This window comes from Zalophus californianus, chromosome 9 (assembly GCF_009762305.2).
Source record: "Zalophus californianus isolate mZalCal1 chromosome 9, mZalCal1.pri.v2, whole genome shotgun sequence".
NCBI lineage: Eukaryota > Metazoa > Chordata > Mammalia > Carnivora > Otariidae > Zalophus > Zalophus californianus.
The window spans coordinates 117,995,010-118,011,076 of NC_045603.1; the positions used below are offsets into that span (position 1 = coordinate 117,995,010).

The 16,067-nt window shown below is 43.2% G+C and overlaps 1 protein-coding gene and 1 long non-coding RNA gene across 4 annotated transcripts in view; one reads left to right on the forward strand and one right to left on the reverse strand.

Moving 5' to 3' along the window:
* The window catches only part of LOC113922604, a 39,943-nt gene extending 30,367 nt beyond the window's left edge, over positions 1-9,576 (forward strand). For both annotated transcript variants that reach the window (XR_003520001.1, XR_003520000.1), the window contains one exon: positions 8,047-9,576. This is a non-coding gene — a long non-coding RNA (uncharacterized LOC113922604). The remainder of the gene's footprint in view (positions 1-8,046) is intronic.
* Positions 1-16,067, reverse strand: part of KIAA1217 (KIAA1217 ortholog) — a 703,089-nt gene that overhangs the window by 308,229 nt on the left and 378,793 nt on the right. The window lies entirely within an intron of this gene.

Sequence of the window (16,067 nt, forward strand, 5' to 3'; positions counted from 1 at the left end):
ATCATGACCTGAGTCGAAGGCAGATGCTTAACCAACTGAGCCACCCAGGAGCCCCCTCCCAATTTATATTCTAGTCACTTTCGCACAATTTATTGTCCTCAAAGCCCAAAGAAGGGCCTTTGTGAAAATGATATATAAATCCATGAAACCACTTCTTTGAGTTTCATTTCTTTCCCGAGAACTCTCGTCCATGTAAAATATTAATAAAATTTGTTTTCCTGTTCTCCTGTTAATCTGTTCTTTCTCAGCTAAATTTGTCAGGCCCCCATACACTGAAGGCTAAAGGAAAAGTTTTTCCTCCCCAACAGAATCTACTTGCTGAAACCAAAATGGCACAACCCCAATATATGGTGGCTGACTGAATCTAACAGGGATTGTGGAAAGGAACAAAGGAGGGGCGCCTGGGTGGCTCCGTGGGTTAAGCGTCTGCCTGCAGCTCAGGTCATGATCTCAGGGTCCTGGGATCGAGCCCCGCATCGGGCTCCCTGCTCAGCGGGGAGTCTGCTTCTCCCTCTCCCTCTGCCCCTCCCCTTCCCCCTGCTCATGCCCTCTCTCTCTCTCAAATCAATAAAATCTTTAAAAAAAGGAACAAAGGAAAACTCCAGAATTTCACCCTGACTAGATTCTGTCAGAGTACCTACAACTAGCTCCTGAATATATGGATTTGTAGGTGGTTCCGTGATGGAACTGAAAGGAGCTGGCTTTATGTCCTGGGTCCCAACACTTCAACGCCAGTTGGATTTACCTCAGCTCGGCTGCAGATTCCTCATCCGTGAAACAGAGGTACAATTTCTTGCCATCTTTATAGGGTTGTAGGGATGTAGTGTGAAAGCATTTGTGAGCTGTAAGTGACTTCATAAATAGAAAGCCTTGTGAAATTCTATCAATAGAAAAAGCAATAAATAGCTCTAGAGTTGATTTAATCTTTTTTTTTTTTCCTTAAACCTCTATGCAAGTGACATGCAAGTAAGCGTTAGTTGTGGTACATGATGCAAGGTGTACTGGTAAAATGATTCTGAATGGTACATAACATTCTTATGTATACATGTCATCTTTTTGGCCTCACTTCTCTTGCTTTCCTGAGAATAAACATCTTAACCCCAAGCAGTACATCAGTGTTACTCTCCGAAGGCTAAATACTGCAGGAATTTATATCTGATATTTAGGAAGAGTGCCAAACCTGGCGATATCTGTACACACATTAGATAAGAGATTCAGCAAACAGATGCTCCTTCTTGCAATCAGCCAAGAACTTCTAATATTCTGACAACTTGTTAATCAACCAACATATGGTATCACTTTTGTAAACACAACACTCAGATTTTGCTTTTTACAGGGCATTTTCTGAGAGAAGTAATGGTCCTGACTCATCAACACTATTCACTGGAAATCAAGTGAAACTAGCCTCCACCACCACCTTACATTTGTTTAATTACTTGGGGAAAAAATAAATATAGGCAGTGATTAGGATTTTATGCATTTTTTTTTCCTGAGTTGAGATTTTCAAAACCTCATCCTCTTAGACATTTGTAAAAGTAGTAGAAAATCTTCTTTATGTAGATTTATGTGTATAGATAGATGTATTTGTCAAAAAATGTCTATAGTTCCTATATTGGTTTCCTAAGGCTGCTGTAACAAAGTATGGAAAACGGAATGGCTTAAAAAAAGATAAATTTAAAAAAAAACAGAAAAAAGAGATAAATTTATTTCTTCACACTTCTGGAGGCTGGAAGTGTGAAATCAAGCTGTTAGCAAGGCCATACTTCCTCCCAAGCCTCTAGGGAAAGATCCTTCCTTCCCTCTTGTGGCTTCTGGCAGCTCTAGGCCTATTTTGGCTTGTGGCACATCTCTCCAGTCTTGGCCTCACCTTCACATGGCCACCTTCCTTCTGCATTTGTGTCCAAATTTTACTCTTATTATAAGGACACCAGTCATATTGGATTAGGGCCCACTATACTCCAGTATGACCACATCTTAACCTAATGACATCTACAAAGATCCTAGTTCCAAATAGAGTCACATTCACAGGTCTGGATGGGGGTTAGGACTTCAACATAGCCTTTTTGAGTACATAATATCTAAACAGCACAAATCTGACCCCATCAGATGATCCTATTAGGCAATTGTGAGCTTTTTCTCCCAATACTATTGCTATAGGGGACAGTCCTCCTTGGGTTCCTTGAAGTGGGCCCAGCTGGCTCATACAAATATGGACCTGATGCTCATAAAAACCCTTCTTTGAGGTGCCTGGGTGGCTTGGTTGTTTGAGCAACCGAGTCTTGATTTTGGCTCAGGTCATGATCTTGTGGTCGTGGAACTGAGCCCCACATGTGCCTCCACGCTCAGTTTGGAGTCTGCTTGAGATTCGGTCTCCCTCTGCCCCTCTTCCCAGCTCATGTTCACTCTCTCAAATAAATGAATGAATGAATGAATGAATGAATAAATAAATAAATAATTTCTTTGTACATCTCCCTCCCCTCTCAGGAATCTCTTCTCACCATCTCTTCTTTTCGAGTCCACTTTTCTCCTAGCTTCTGGCTCTCCTTCCAATTGCCCACTTTAGTCCCCAGTCCTTACCTCTATGGTCGACCTCAGCGTATCTTCACTCTTTCTCTGTAGTGCCACCTAACTGGGCTGCACCTCAGCTTTCCGACCAGACCCCAAACAAACCCAGTCCCCGACTCCACCCCAGTGCACCAAGCTGTGCCAGTACCTCTGAGAGGTGTAAGATGCACTCCTTTCTGTGCACAGTGAACCAGCCAGGCCCTAACCAGGTGAGAGCGGTGCAGTGGAGAGGGGTGGGGTCAGGTGGGAGATTACCTTTTGATGGGCTTCTCTGAGTCCACTATCCCAATGCTTATGTGTACAGTGATGGGGTTAACAGCATCCTCATGGCCATTCCCCGAAGTTCTCCGGTTCTGAGATTTCAGGAATAATGTTCATTCCCGACATTTCAGAAAATTATATATTTCCTGTGCTTCGATGACAACAAAACTACCTCCTTTATGAGATGTTTAAAAGCTCTATCCAGGGGTGCCTGGGTCTCTCAGTTGGTTAAGCATCTGCCTTCAGCTCAGGTCATGATCACGGGGTCCTGGGATCAACCCCTCATCGGGCTCCCTGCTCAGTGGGGAGCCTGCTTCCCCTTCTCCCTTTGCCCCTCCTCCCAGCTCATGTTCACGCTCTCTCTCAAATAAATAAATACAATCTCTTAAAAAGATAAAAAGAAAAACTCTACCTATATTCAAGATGACCAGGATTACAGAAAGACACTAAGACCCCGTGTGATTTCTCAGTCCCGATTTACAGTTGGAACCTGCGGGAAAACCTCCACTAAGAAGACTGCATAGGTCCCTTTTCAGTGTTGCCCTCAGGCTCTCATCTCTACACCCCTTTCCACTGAAAGCCCTCTTGTTTAAGGACGGTGTGACCAACCTCACCTTGACAAAGCCCATAGCCAACTCAGCCCTGGTCTCACTTGGCCTTTTGCAGCATTTGAGATGCTTGATCACCTCCTTTCTCCTGAAATCCTCTTTTTACTGGCTTCTGGGACACCACCCTCTCCTGGTCTTCCTTCTCCCTGCAGATCCCTTTCTCAGGCTCCTCTGCTCACTCTCCTTTGACCCCCAGATTTGCACATCTGCCTCTTCAAAATTTTCAGTTAGGTATCTAATGGGCTCCTCAGACTTAACATGCCCCAAACAAAATTCCTAATTTACCACTCCTAGCCCCTCTCCTTCCAAACCTGGTCTACGCATAAGCCCACCTAGGTCTGTGACGCCCCCATTCACAGGGCTACTCAGGCCGTAAATTACTTTTTTTTTTTTTAATTTTTTTGCAGCTTTATTGAGATGTAATTGGCATTGTATACATTTTAGGTGTACAGTGTGATAATTTGATACACAGATATATTGGGACATGATTACCACATCTATTACCTCACATAATTACCATTTTTGTTGTGTTGAGAACATTTCAGCCTTATTCTCTAAACAACTTTCAAGTATACAATTCAGTATTGTTAACCACTGTCACTGTGCTACACACCCGATCCCCAGAACTCACTCATCTTCTAATTGGAAGTTTAGACCCTTTGACTAAAATCTGCCCCTTTCTGCCATCCCCCCAACTCCTGGCAGCCACCAATGTAATCTGGTTCTCTGAGTATGGCTTTTTTAGATTCCCCATAAAAGTGATCATACAGTATTTGTCTTTCTCTGTCTGACTGATTTCACCTAGCGTGCTGCCCTCGAGGTCCATCCATGTTGTCACAATGGCAATAGCTCCTTCTTTTTTATGGCTGAATAATAGTCCACCAAAATCACGTTTTTCCTCTAAAACTCCATATCCAATTTACAGAGTACAATTTATAGAGATCTTTTCAGTCTACCTTAAAAATAGATCCCAAATCTGACTCCTTCTTCACTGCCCCCACCTTGTCAAAGTCACCATCTCTTCCCACGTAAACCTTTGGAAGAGCCTGTAATCTGTGTCCCTCTGAAAACGTTTACAGGGACTCCTTTGTAAAGAATATCATGCCAAGTCACCAGTATCCCCTCCCTAATTTATGCATTCTGTGTGTGTACGCGTGCATGTTGGTGGGTACATATCAGTTTGTTCTTTCTAAAGGGTTTGCCTGAGACTACACCCTAAGCTTTAATAATCAAATTAATTTAATCAATTAAAGTTACAAGCCCTTTATAACTCCTTAGAGACTTGAATTTAATTGTGGCAGACAATGGGCTTTTAATCAATGAAATGTAAGCATGGAAAAGAGAACATATTACAGTAGTGCCTGAATGCAGATATTTCAGATTAAGGTGTTTGGTGACCTGGTTACATAACCTGAATATTTTAGCCACGCTGTGACCCCAAATGTACTATGTCGGAACAAGCTGTTCTCATGTAAATTGTTTCTTTGATGGCCAAGAGGCAAGAACATCCTCTTGTTGGAACGACATGGTTTCCCTAAGAAGGACGTGGACTTCTCACTCTTTAGTCTCCTGGAAGAATCCTCCCCTATAATAAGAAATTAGGTTTTAAGGTATAGCTTTAGTCTTGGGTATGTAGGTGTGGCCTGTGTGTGCAGGCATGTGATGAAGGTGGTGGGGAGGGACACCTTCCTCTCCCCTAGGGTCTGGTGGTGTGGTGTGGATTCTAAGACATAGAGGTGCCTGGGGGCCACCCTGAGGTGAAGGGTGAGCTGGCCAGGTCACAAGGCAGCAAGCTGGAATCTGTGAATTACCTTGTTAGTTAACTTTACTGAAACTTACTATTTTGGGTGCAGAACAAAGTAAAATTCCATGGTTCATTTAAGAGTGCGCCGGGAAGGTGAGAGCAGGTCTGAAGCATCACATCAAAGGGGGAAAACAGGAGTGAACAATGGACCTTAAATACCTTTAGACCAAGGTGCATGAGAGCCTGAGTTTGAACTTGTGGACAGGAAGCGAAGCACGAATAGCACTGACGTCTTTGGTCAACTATTAGGTCTTAGACGAGGAGTATCCCCACGTGGGCGCTAGTAATAGCCAACACTTTATAAAGTACTTACAGTTGACCCTTGAACAACATGGCCTGAACTGCGTGGGTCCACTTATATGTGGATTTTTGTGTGTGTGTGTGATAAATGCAGTATAGTACTGTAAATGTACTTTCTCTTTTTTATAGTTTTCTCAATAACATTTTCTTTTCTCTAGCTTACTGTAAGAATACAGTATACAATATATATTATATAATTATATATTATTTGTATGTTTTATGTATATATAAACATGCAAATATACAAAATATGTGTTAATCGGCTGTTGATATCATTGGTAAGGCTTCCAGTCAACAGTAAGCTAATGTAGTTAAGTTTTGGGGAAGGCAAAAGTTAAACAGGGGTTTTCGAATGTGTGGGGGTCAGCAGCCCTAACCCCCACATTGTGCAAAGGCCAACTGTATGGTGTGCCAAGTGTGCTCTAACCACTGGACAGAGGTTGATTCTAATTCTCACAACAGCTCAGAGAAATAGGTGCTATTATTGTCTCTGTTCTATAGATGAGTAAACAGAGGCATGGAGAAGCTAACTTTCCCAAGGTCACACGCCTTGTATGTATTAGGACCAGAACGTGAACTCGGAGAGTTTGACTCCAGAGTTTGTGCTTTTAAGAACTACACAGAGGGGCACCTGGGTGGCTCAGTCAGTTAGGTGTCCGATTCTTGATTTCAGCTCAGGTCATGATCTCAGGACCGTGAGAAAGACCCCGTGTCGGGCTTCGCGCAGAATGATGAGTCTGCTGGAGAAAGTTTTCTCTCTCCCGCTCCCTTTGCCCCTCCCCCCGCTCCTGCTAGCCCTTGTGCACGTGCTCTCTTAAAAAAAAAAAAAAGAATTATACAGACTGCCTCTCAAAATTGGGACTGAGCTGTCTTCTTTCAGAATCTTGGAACAGTCTCTTTATCCTGTCTCTGAATCTGGACAGAAATAAAATACCTTCTTGGTCTAGTGGTAGTAGGAAAATGGCTCCTCTAGAAATGGCAACTATTTGTTTTTCTCCTTTTTCACTACCTCAGGGCAAGTTACAGCAAAGCCTTAGCTCCCATTCCAATGGTTGCTGCCTCAGTAGAAATTGAGAATTTCAGATTTCCTCAGGTGTGTTCTGTACCCCACTGTGTGATTTACACATTCAGTACAGCCCCCCACCGTTTAAATTCCGCTTCCATCACGTGCCAGCTAGATGACCTTTGTCAGGTCATTTGTCCTCTCAAAGCCTCAGTTTCCTCTTTGGTAAAATGGAGATAAAAGTAGCACTGACCTCGGGGTGCCTGGGTGGCTCAGTTCGGTTAAGTGTCTGACCTTTGGTCTTGGCTCAGGTCATGATCTCAGGAGTGTGAGATGAGCCCTGCATTGGACATCGGGGTCTGCGCTGGGGGTGGAGCCTTCTTTAAGAGTCTCTCTCTCTCTCTCTTCCTCTCCCTGTGCCCCCTACCCCTGCACACACCCGTGAGCTCTTTCTCTCTCTCTCTCTCAAAAAAAAAAAAAATAGCACTGATCTCAGAGGATGTCATGAGGATTATATGAAAATAAGTATGTAAACTGTTCCTCATAGCTACTAGATTGCAGGAAGCTTTCAGTAACTCCTGGCTATTTTCTATGATTTGGATTGTGGTGTTGATCATCATTGAAGGGAAAACAATATTTTATTGTAAATAGTTTCAGTGCTTTTTATTAAGATTTTTTAAAGATCATTTATTTTAAAATATAAATGCCATGAAGTCTTCATAAATATCTAGAGTAGTGAAGTCCTTTGCAGTCATGTCTATTCCTTATTTATGAGATCTTTTCAATGGAAATGTCTCTTGGAACGTTTCTTGTCAGGGATGTATGTTTTGGTGTTATAAGTTCACTATAAAATGATGAAAGTGATGACGCTGATGATGCCCATGACCAACTTTATCGCTTGGAGCATTCACATTCCAACAGTGCCTAATTCGGCTGAGGATAATTCCGATGGAATGAAGTGAAGTCTCGGAGTGAATGAAGTGCTTTATGCCTTGTTTGTTCTTGGCAGATTGAGCCTGCCGATCTGAGCTGTTCGCTATCCCACACGGGTTGGTAAGGCTCAGTTTTGCTGATGCCATTCAGAGAAAAGAGAGTGTTTATAAAACTACATTGGAACATTGCTTTTCCATGAATCATTACTGGGCAGAACACTACCCTGTAACAAGCACGTCCATCTGGCACCCCCTGCGGAGGATTTTATAGCCAGAGCACCCAGAGGACACGAAGCCTCTTTACCCACAAGGTAGTTCCAGTGAGGCTATCTTGCAATTACAAACCGTACTATTTTTAATTTTTCTAACTTTCAATCCATACAGACTTTAACTTTATAGAGCGTCTTTTAGAGTCACGCAACTCCGGTCAACTCAGAATAGAAGTGGATGGGGCCAACTTCCATTTTTGTTACGTAGGCGGGTAAAAGGGATATGAACAAAAAGTCAGAAGTGGTGAGGGTCTTTTGACCACCATATCCATTCACCACTGCCTTTGTCCTCTCTCTATTATAGAACTTGGATTTACTTACTACGTCTTCCTCCCCAGACTGAAGTATGAGGAAGATTGCCAAAGAAGAGCCTCCCCTGGGAAAACATCCAGGCAGTGCATTCCGGCAAACCCCATGGACTCTCCATTTCACAGCCAGGAAAATAACGGAGTCTCCAAATGAGGCAAATTTCACACAATGGACATGGGGACAGATAGAAGAGGGTCTCTGTTTCCTTTAAAAACCAAAGAACAGAGACACCTGAAAGAGACTCATTCATCAAAGACAAAGTCCTGTTCCCCCTGGGACTCCCACCTTCCTCTCCTGCTTTCAGGATCGACTCTATTTCCCTGCTCTGAAGTCTCAACTTGCCACCAGGCAAGGAGCAGTAAATGCTGCAAAACATTGAACATGAAATAGAGTCTTTTCAATGCTGCTGTATTTAGGACAGAGACAAATCAGCATTAAAAAATGTTGTTCTTAATTCGTGTTTTTGTATAAAGCATGGATACAGGTAGATAATTAGACCCAATAGTCCCTATACTGGGACAAAATCTGTACATTTTCCGTGGGTAGCAAAGGGATGGACTGGCATAATATATTCAATTATTGCTATTAAATATAGCTTGTTTCTGGAAAAATAATCCCTTAAAACTTTTTGAATATTAGTAAATCATCCTCCAAAATGGTGGTGCAGGGAGCTTAGATGTTTACTGTTTTAGGAGTGTAGGTTATTTTATTTTCTATAAATTGTTCAACATCACAAGCGCCCTGAGTGGGCTGCCATGAAAGCAAGATGGCGACCAAAACTAGAAGAGAAATTTATCCTGTGAGAAGCACCCTTTCCCTTGGAAGGGTTTTGGCATCCTGGGATGCCTGAAGGCTGTACGTTCTCAGCACAGGACAGGTTATGTACTCAGTAAAATCTGACTTGCTGCTTGATTACCACCGTCTTTTCCAATCTACATTTAATTTATTTATCATTATTTTTTGGATTTATTGAATAACTGCCAGTCATTGGGATACAATTGGGAGCAAGATAAATTTCTTATCCTCGTGGAGATAGGCTTCTGGTGGCATAGATGACAGTAAACAAAGACTGCCAAATGCAGTGAAATAAAAAAACAAAGCAGGACAAGGGGTAGAGAGTGATGGCAGTGTTATTTCAAGACTGATGATCAGGGAAGGTGTCTTTGTGGGAGGTAATATTGATGCTTAGGGACCTACATGAGGTGATAAAGAGAGCCCTGGGGTTACCCAGAGGAAAAATATTCCAGGTAGAAGGATCAGTAAACGTGTGCAAACATCCTGAGGCAAAGCATGTTTGATAAATACTCAGAGCACCAAGAAGTCTCTAGAAGAGACCGGAACAGAGGAAAGAAAGGCGAGAGTATTAGAACATGGTCAAGAAGGGCTGGCACGGGCCAAACCATGCGGGTCTTATACAATTTTATACCCAGTGTGATGAGAAGTGCTGACATGTTTACTGAGAGGCATCTTGCCTCAAAGCTCTGAGTTTCAATGCCCTTGGTAATTTAAAAACAAATAAAGATAATAGTGGACACAGCACGAAAATGTGATGTGTGGAAGATTTTTGGGAAATGTTGCTGTACCTCATGCTTCTGGAGTTAACTCCGCTCACTCGGGCAGCCAGCCTTCCTGCCTGGCTCACCAGGCCCTGTTGGCAACTGGAACCTTGTGACTCACGCCCCTGAAGGAGCCCCTCCAGCCCCTGGATCGCACGCTTGGCAAGCACCCCGGTGTGGAAACACACCCTCAGAACTGCGGCTGGATGATCCAGATGAAAAATGGTTTCTTTACTGTGAGGTTTTCTTTTGTTTCAAAAATTGGAAAAACAGTTTCTCCAGGAACGGAGAGGTGGGGTGCCCTGGAAAGCAGGGTGTCCTTGGAGGCTAATGCATGTGAGCACTGATAATGTCAAGCGGTGGCCAGGGAGAGCCCGAGACTAGCTTTGTGGGGGGCACTAAACGGGGGCCTTCCCTTCTGCGGCTGCGGGGCAATGTCAGGAAATCCTCTGACATATTAAATCCTCCGACGTACGGGCGAGTCTGCTCGTTCTTCCCACCTCACTTTATCGCACAGAGAAGAACCCAATTCTCCAGTAATCAGCTCTTCTGTCATGTTTCCCCAAAACACAAAATGCAGGGATCTTTGAGGGAAAGAATTCTGTACACCCCCAGCCCTCGCCAAAGGTCTCCGTGGCACAGAGGAAATGGCCCTGCAATATTTCAGCTTCTGCTTACACGTTTTCTTTGGAACGAAGCCATATGCTCTAGGCGGACAAACTCGGACCGAAGCCCAGCTTATCTGCTTATTTGCATGTGTCCTCGGGCAAATGACATACTTTCTTCAGGCCTGTTTCCTCATCTGAAAAAAACAGTAATTCCCTCCTTATTATTTTTTAATTTAAAACGTTTTAATGTTATCTATAATTATTTTTATTATGTTCATAAGCATGCTTCAAGGATTGGGAATTGCACACTTAAACACCTGTATTTATACTTTTATCTGCATACTACCTGGCTTCTAGTAGAAAGCTAATTATTGATGGTCGTAGGGTTTTTGTTTTTTTTTACTATTATTAGGAATTCAAATCTTACGATTTTTAGTTCTCTGTGCCACCTACCCCCAGAAACCCCCAGGATTCAATTTCAGCAGCAGTCTGAGAGTGAAGAATCTGCCAGAATTAGGATCCTGATGTTGTATCTACTAACAAAGGTCAAGGTTCCTTTTTTTAAAGTTTTTTATTTTAATTCCTGCATAGTTAACATGTAGTGTTATATTAGTCTCAGGTGTACAATATAGCGATTCAGCTCTACCTTAGTGCTCATCATGATAAATGTTACTCTTCACCCCCATCACCTATTTCCCCCACCCCCCACCTACCTCCCCCCTGCTAACCATCAGTTTGTTCTCTAGAGTGAAGAGTCTGTTTCTTGGTTTGTCTCTCTCTCTCTCACATTTTTCCCTTTGTTTGCTCGTTTTGCTTCTTAAATTCCACATATGAGTGCAATCATAAGGTATCTGTCTTTCTCTGACTGACTTATTTCGCTTAGCACTATATACTCTCTAGCTCCATCCATGCTGCTGCTGGAAATGGCAATATTATTTCACTCTTTTTTATAGCTGAATAATATTGCATTGTATATATACCACATCTTATTTATAACAAAGATCATGGTTTTAAGGGAAGAAATAGTGTCTAGACAGGGAAAGACAAATGCTTTGTAAACCTGTTGCCACTCTGCTCTAAGACCTTGTCGATCCATCATATTGCTCTTTACCACTGAATCCTGACCAGAATCCTGCTCAGAATCCTTCTCAACACAGTACCTCTGGTACCCTTTCACAATAGATAGCAACTGTGAACAGAGATAAAGCCCAGTTCCTATAGTTGGTCTAAATGATGATGAGAAAATAGTGTTCTTATAAAGTAAGGGAAGGGAGTAGGGTCAGTGAGGCAAGGGGCTGGTGGATGGATGTAATCATATAATAGAAGGCCAGTGAGTTTTCCACAGTTGTCGGTGTTGGGCAAAGGTGGAAAAGGCCTCAGGCCCCGGAAGTGAGATGGCCTGGCCTGGCCCCTTGCAAGACTGCCTCTCCGTGACTTCCGGAGAGGGTCAGAAGGCCATTCCGTCTCAGGCTAGGTCTTACATAGGCTGTCTAGAACTGTAGGGAAGATAAACATGCTCTAGGCTTGCAATGTTAATCAACAAGTGACTTTACAAATGAATTCCACAAAATTATTTTCAGGACATGTACGAGGCTTTAGTTTGCTTTACCTTTATGTTACACCTAAAGTAATATACACTTACATGCACATACCTACACACAACACACACACACACACACACACACACACACACACCCGCACACACACACATACAGCCTTTCCAATATCTCTAGGTGGGTGTTATTCAGTTATCCAGTGCTTTTTTCTTTTTTTTAAAGATTTTATTTATTTATTTGAGAGAGAGAGAATGAGAGAGAAGAGGGTCAGTGGGAGAAGCAGACTCCCTGCTGAGCAGGGAGCCCGATGTGGGACTCGATCCTGGGACTCCAGGATCATGACCTGAGCCGAAGGCAGTTGCTTAACCAACTGAGCCACCCAGGCGCCCATATCCAGTGCTTTTGATCAGGTAGATGGGAGGAGTTCCTGAGAGCAGAGCCACCATTAAACAAAGGTTAGAGAAGTCTGAGCAAGGCGGGGTTTTACTGGTTTACTATTCATTAGATATCTTTTTTTTTCTGTTAAAAGTAAGTGAATTTTCTGTTTTGTTTTATACTACCATTCAAGAAATGTATTCTCTCTCTCTCTCTCTTGTTTTCAAGTAAGCTCTCTACCCAATGTGGGGCTTGAACTCATGACCCCAAGATCAAGAGGTGCTTGCTTCCCTGACTGAACCAGCCTGGTGCTCCATACTTCCTCTTTAAAACTAGATTACATAAAACTCAAAGCTGTAGTCTTAACTTTTAACTTAATCAACATCATTCCTTTCCAAAAACATTTCTCCCCCAGCTATCAACAGCTAAACTGTTTCTTCTGACGCAGGCTCTTCTGAGCTGAACAGAGATTTCAGTAGGTCTTCCCGTGTGCTAGCCTTCAGAAGCAACAGAAAATGCCCTTCCAGGGTGTCCACCCATTCAGGAATAGTCTCACACGTTTTCCTAGTGATTTATTTATCAAGTAAGAAGGATAGGAGTGTGGTGTTTTTCTCTCATCCAGCCACTCAGTTTTAGTAAAAAGTAGCTTTGAAATTTTAAAAATGATTTGCCCAAAGGTTTAAAAAATCCTTTGAGGCTGCAAGAAAATGAGTTTCAGAAAATTAGCTTTGAGTCTTCTCATAGGAGAGCACAAAGAAGAAAAACGGCAACCGAGTCTGCAGTACGCAGCGTGAGTCTTGAATCGTGGATTTTATGAACTGTCTTGTCACATTACCCTCTGACAAAAACCAGCAATAGCTCACCCAAAGGAAAAACAAATGCCTGAGAAACTCGCTTACTCAAAGGCCACTGAATTTTTCCTCCTGTAACTAGGTGACTGGATAGTTTGAACTCCGTGTTGAAAGCACAGAATGGTTTAATTTCTTTTTCCCAGTTACTGCCTTCAGCCATGCTGTCGAATACCGTTTTTCTGTCCCTTAATGGCATCTCAGCTACATCCTGTAAACTTCTGGTCATGGTCAGTTATGAAAGTCCAGGCTGGCCTTAAACTTTAATCTTGTATCTGATTTAAATCTCATCTCCTTCCTTCCCCCCAGCATGGGCTGTGGTTCTAGGGATATGCCACTGGGACCCGACCTCATCTGCCTCTAGGCGCCTCTTCCCCGCCCTCCTCCAAAATCTCTCTCTCCTCAGTGGGTTTGGGGAAGTGAGGAGGTATCAGGTGAATCCTCTCTGCGTGCTTTTTTTTTTTTTTTTTTTGCTTCTTGGGCTAACGCTGATAATCTCTTGGCATCTACTATGTGACAGGATCTACATGTGGCTCGTTGGTGCCTGACTGGCTGGTTTTGGAGGATCTCCACAGTTCTTGGAGGCAAACCATCAGAATCCTGGTCAACATCTCCGACTGCAACACAGCTCCCCTACCAGAAGCACTCTCTCCCAGCCCATGCCCAAGCATTCTCTTAGAAACTCAGGAGCCTTTGTGTGCTAGTGGAGAACTTTCAACGTGGTGCCAGCCCACCCCTGGTCCATGCAAGGATCTCATCCATCCTTGCCACCACATGCCCCCTAACTACCTCCAGCTTCCTAACCAGTTCTTTGCTTTGCCATGCCATTCCTTTTTCCTATTCCCTTTCCCCGAATCAGCAGGGCACAGGAACCCATCTGCTGGTCTGTTCCCCGAGCAGAGGTCCAGCCAGCAAGAGATGTGCCAGTGTTCTCCTCTTGCTAGCACTTTCTCATCAAGGCAATTTTCCCTTGGCCTTAAGAGGGGAGAGCACCCCTACCGTCCCCACAAAAAGACTCCCAGTAACAGTGAGCACTGCATTCATGGAGTGGTGCCAGTTAGTTCAAAAGACCCCCATCCTTTTTTTTTTTTGCCTTCCTGGGCAGTGTTGTTGTTTCTAGTAGCAGGGTGAATTCTCTCAGAGATTTGGGGACAGTGTCTGCCCCCAGTTGTTGGAGGTTATCTTCAATGTGTGGAGTACCTGAAACCTCTTCGTTCTCAGATTCAGTCCCTAGTTGCCGATTCCCGACATCTCTTAAAATTGACCTCTATCAAACCACAAGCCTTTCCATTCATCCATTTGATAAGGATTTCTTGAGGGCCTACTCAGCACTGGGAACTGTTACAGGCACTGGGGATATGGCAGCAAACAGGACAGGCAGGCTTCCACTTCTCAGTCTACATTCTATCGGAGGTGAATACCTTAGACAGGCATGCTGACAAGACGGTTTGAGATGGTGCTAAGTGCTCCGAGAGAGCAGAATGCGGGGTAGGATAACTGTGAGGGAGGGCCACCACTTGAGCTTGATGGCTGGACAGGGCTTATCTGAAGGGGAGGTCACTGAACTGGAATAAGTGATTCCCAGGCAGGGCACATGCAAAGGCCTTCAAGTGCGAGCTTGTTCGGCATGTTCAAGGAATTAAAAGATAAGCGAAGGAGTGGTTTTTCCATTCTTGTCTCAGAGTTGAACCCCCCCAAGATGCTTTTCCTTGTCCTCTGCTTGCTCCGGGCTAGTACATGAGATAAAGATCTCCACTGCTTATTCTGCTGCTAGTCCACACTGCATATGCTAGGCTGTTGCAGCTGTCTCTCTAGCCTTAAAGAACTGAGACATGAAGAAGCCTTTTTAATTCATTTATGTGGGTCATGTACCAGGGAGTTTTCTTATCAGAAAGCTATTGTAACTCTGGCCAAATTGCCACCCATGGAAACATCAGCCACCAGGCAATGGAAAAACAGAGTTAGAAGGCTTCCCATGTCCAATTTCTTCCTAATGGGATTTATGGATGAGTTCACTTGCATATTAAAATGTGTGTGTTACACCTTAAAGCCTTATATGATTAAAAATATGTTATTGTGAGGCTTACCTACTAGAATAAAGTATGTATAATGAAGAGAAAAAGAAATAAGGTCCAAGAAAGCTCAAGGGTGCCATTTCTCTCATTGGTTTATTACTCTGAAATAAGAGAAAGCTCATTGGAATTGCCATTTTGTTAAACAAAATTGCCTATATAACATTCATGCCCCAAATGGCATATTTCTTTGTGGCATGGAATTTTAGAGCTGAAAGATATCTTTGAGATCATTAATAACAACCCTCTCATTTTATAACTGAGATAAGATATCCATAAGGTTAAGAAGCATTCCAAAATTGCATAACATTCATAATTATAGAGTTGAACTTTAATCCAAACCTCTTTACTCCAAGTCTACTAGTCTTGCCACTACATTTCAGAACCTCTAAGCTAAGACATGTTACCTGATATACATTATGTTGAAGACCAGAGCCAACTATGTTCTCAGCACAGTTAGATTAGAGGTATTATGGTTGGTAGCCTCCAAGATGGCCCCCAATGAGCCCTGCCTCCTGACATTCACACGCCTGTGTAGTCCCCTTCTACTTTATACCACGTTTGGTCTGTGTGACCAACAGAATATGATAGAAGTGATGGTATGTCACTTCTGAGATTAGGTTATAAAAACCTGTGGCTACCATCTTGGTTTCTCTCTCGGATCACTTACTCTGGGGAAACCAGCTTTCATGTTGAGAGGATGCTAAAATAGCCTATGGTGAGGAAATGAGACACTCAACGAACAACTAGCAAGAAACTGAGTCTTGCTAACAAGCACAGAAGTAAGGTTAGAAGCAGATCCTCCAGCCTCATGTGAATCCAGCTTCAGGCGACAGCTTGACTGCAACCTCCCAAGACACCCTGAGCCTGAACTACCCAGCTAAACAGAGTCCTAATACAGAAAAACTATAAGATAATAACTATTTATTATTTAGGCTGGCATTCTGGGGAGTAATTTCTCTGGGCATTGAGAGATAACTAATACAGGCACAGTGCTTTAA